Here is a 4,065-nt window from a genome sequence, read left to right as displayed (position 1 = left end):
GGGCATTGGAAATAACTAAATTCAATATTTTATCTCTATTCATGAGTGTTTTAAAAAATTACAGTGGGAAGGGGAAAGAGCTTTATTCTGTGATCATGCACACCATAGTAAATCAGGGAGAAAAAAGAGAAACACATTATTACAGGCATGTAATCCATTCCCACAGCTATGAGGCACCATCAGTTCCCCTCTATTTCTTCACACTCCTCCCAATGGAGGCTGTCACTTCTAATTGACATAAGTGATAGAGGTTTCCTGAACTCTGCTGCGAAGTTAGTTCTAGGCTAATGCTTCTTCTAAATCTCATTTCATCCCATTTGTGCTTAGGAAAGACAGTAACAATTTAAGCTTTATTTACCTGTCTTGTTCCTTCAACTAATCTGTGTGAGATCTCTATGTAATTCTCTAGAAGGCAATTCTCTCTGTAGAGAGAGACAAATATCAGAATATGGCACATTATTATCACTGAGAAATGTAGGGCATGCTGTCCTCAGTGCTACCCCAACTTTATCCTGATCTTATTTTTTCCATTTTGTTTTGACCCAAAGTTGCTTTTAAACTCTATCAAACAACAACTAGAAACATCATACGAAAAGTAAAAAGGGTACATAGACAGTTTTGAAAAGAACGATTAGAAGCAAATCATCAGTAATCAAAGAAGTAGATGAAAACGATCATGGCATTAGTGGCATTTTATTAGACAGAATAGATGATGTCATGTGCTGATGTAGAATTTTAATCCACTTTTCATAAGGAGGGAAGATTCCCCACTACCATGAAGAATAAATTGAAAGTATTTAGTCAGTATGATTTAGTATTCATTTTAAGAAACAAATTTTCTTTAAGATATGTACCCAGATATTTTATTTTTCTAGTTCTGTAAAATAATTTACAAAATGGTCATTATATAGTTTGCCCTACATGCTCAGCTGTGAAAAACAAACTATTCTTACCATGATTGTTTATCTCTCACTCAGCTGTCTATCTCTTTGTACATATTATCTGGATTTCATTACTTTTTTTTTTTCTATTATGGATCTCAATATTCAGAAATGATTTTTGCCTCATTTGCATGTTAATTCCCTGGGTTATGCCTGGAATTTAATTAGCTAAATATAAATGCCTTTTATGGATAAAAAGGAGAAATTAATTTTCCTATACCAGAATATTATCACCTACTTTTATGGTGAAAAAGAGTAATTTTTGAACAAAGTAAAGAAAGTACAGGGACCATTGCAGAATCATCTGGGGTCATGGTCAGTTTTGGTAAGCTTTCTTTCATAATGCATTTGGGATTTTCCTAACACGGTGGTGCTCACAGCTACACTTTGGGCACAGAGGACTCTGATAGCAAGCATAATCCATGGTTCCACGCCTGCCTATTCCTCATTCACTGCCTTTGATTCTCAGCTTCTTCAACCTTTGCTTCTTCAATATTACTTTCATGTTAGCCTAGTCTTCTCTTAACATATCCTATTTCTTGATGTATATTAGTAATCATTCTTTTTCTCAGATATAATGATAAGAAGTAGTTAATTTGATTTCAGCATAATCAAGCCATATGAGATATTTACATATATTAAAATTATATCTAGATTTTTAAAAAATTATTATAATGTTTTAATGTTTTTTTTTTTTACAGTCTGCCTTTATCCCCTTCCTGGTACACCCTTATCCCATTACTCTTCCCCCATTTCCAAGAGGATATCCCCCACCCTCACCCCACTATACCTCCTCACTCCTTGGAGTCTCAAGTCTCTCAAGTGTTGGACATATTTTCACTCACTGAGGCCATACCAGGCAGTCCTCTGCTGTGTATGTGTTGCGGGCTTCATATCAGTTGGTGTATACTGCCTGGTTGGTGTCTCAGTGTCTGAGAGATCTCAGAAATCCAAGTTAGTTGAGACTGCTAGTCTTCCTATGGGGTTGCCCTTCTCCTCAACTTCTTCCAGCCTTTATCTAATTCAACCACAGGGTTCCCTGCTTCTGACCATTGAAAACCACGGAATACTTCATGAATTTGCATGTCATCCTTGTATAGGGGCCATGCTAATCTTCTCTGGATGGTTCTAATTTTAGTATATATGCTTCTGAAGTGAGTACCTCTGTTCAGATTTATTAATCTTAGTATAATGTTCATATATATTTATATTTTCATCTTTGTTGCTAGGTACACAAACATGGTTTTTATGAATATTTTGTTGGTAACTGACCTATTATTCCTTTGGTGGTTGTGGATATTAAATTTAGTACCTTCTGGATAAACCTTCTACTGCTTAAACTATCATCATGAGCTGGGGATGTCTACCATTGTCATTTTAGTGCTTCTGGGCACTCGGAAATTTGTTCAATGTTATTCTGTATTTTTCTAGGAGGATGGACTTTGCTTTAGATATGGTTTTTCACTCAAAGATTCATGTTCTAGAAGCCTGGACCACAATGTACTCAAAGGTGGTGGAATCTGTAAAGGTTGGATGCCAATGGAGGGTATTATATCATTGAGAGAACTGGGAGAAATTAATGCTTCTTTTATGTGGAGGTTTGGATTTTCTGAAGCTGTATTGGCTACTCTGTGAGTACAGTATCATAAACAAGATCAACTATTTTCCCTTTTTCTGCTGATTCTTTTTTAATTACTACAGCATGTGATCTTTATTTTACTTGGTTTTCACCCTGTAATGTCATGAGATAACCTTTGCTATCTTATGGCATAGCTGAAGTCTTCACTCATACCAGTGATGGTACGTTGTTGTCACTAAATTTAAATATGTGTATTTGTGTACAAGTTTTCTCTCTCAATATACATAATATGTATATACACACATATTCATAATACACATATGCACCATACATATACACACAACATGCATGCATGCACACATACATGTGGGCAGTGTGTATGCATTTTATTTCTACCACTGGAAATTAAAGTCTAGATGCCCCAGTATTCCTTCTTTCCACTTCCTGACGACCTATGACTTGAACTCTTCTTATCTGCCCCAGTGAGCTGGACTGACATCTCTAAAATCATTTTGGTTACAACTGCTTATTGTATTTCAGTGTTGGCGGCTAAGCCCATGGAGTATTTGGCTTTTTTTTTTTCAAGTGAGTGAGGCACAGATCCTCTCAGACAAATTTTGAACTTCATTTTCTACAAGCTCATTTAAATTTTAATGTGCTGACCTCTGACTGCGAAAATAGAGGTTCCAGGATGATTCTTTCTAGCCCTCTTGTTTCCATGCCTTTGGTTTTAATTCCACAAGGGCAGACTTATTTCCCTTTCCCTCCCTTCCTCCACATTACTGGACCATCATAGGTGAGTTCCATCTCTGTTGATTACTATACTATTTTCCCTTTGTGGATGGTGGTTGTCTGCTCAGTCACCGGCTTACCTCCATAGCATAAGCATGGCTCTTATGGTCACAGAGTCTTTAGTGAGGAGGATGAGTATGCTTTCAGCACACGTAGCTCACTCTGGTACCTCATCCATGAAGGGATAAAAGAAAGAAAGGTAATATGTTCTATTATAGTCATTTTGTCCTGTTCCTGGAATTCACACAGGACATTCTTAGGTTATTTGGAGATGGAGCTTTATCTATAGCCAGTCACTTCATAGCTTTACTGCCTCTTCTATATAACACAGTGTAGAATCAGTTGACATCGGAATCATCTATCTCTGGTTGGGAACATACTAATTATATTTTCTTCTTGCAATTCCTTATGTAAAGACAAACGTGTAATCTGTTGGAATTTCATGAAGGCTGCAAAGAATGTTTGTTCCCAGCCATAGCAAGAGAAGACTTGACCAACATGCAGAGGTACCTCTACTTACACCTAGTGTGGGCCAGGTCTTGCCTAGAAGAGAGTTTTGGCTATTGAGAGCTGCAACTGGAACTCAAATAAAGGCTTCTGAGGTACAGAGAAGTCAATTCTCTAAGTCTGCTGAGGAAGAGAGAGACAAGCTCTGTCTGTGCAAGGTGAAAATAATGTCCTGAAGAAAGCAGAAGAGAATTCTGAACATAGGCACACAGAGTGATATGCAACCTAAATTCTACACTGGTAGTT

The 4,065-nt window shown here is 37.0% G+C and overlaps 1 non-coding gene across 1 annotated transcript; it reads right to left on the bottom strand.

Annotated features, from left to right (window-relative positions):
• Positions 1 to 1,996: 1,996 nt before the first annotated feature.
• On the bottom strand, positions 1,997 to 2,103 carry LOC116071632. Its single transcript, XR_004111036.1, has one exon. It is a non-coding gene; the product is annotated as a U6 spliceosomal RNA (small nuclear RNA).
• Between the last annotated feature and the right edge of the window lie 1,962 nt (positions 2,104 to 4,065).

Source organism: Mastomys coucha, unplaced genomic scaffold (assembly GCF_008632895.1).
Source record: "Mastomys coucha isolate ucsf_1 unplaced genomic scaffold, UCSF_Mcou_1 pScaffold22, whole genome shotgun sequence".
Lineage (NCBI taxonomy): Eukaryota > Metazoa > Chordata > Mammalia > Rodentia > Muridae > Mastomys > Mastomys coucha.
This window is presented reverse-complemented; position numbering and strand designations above follow the sequence as displayed.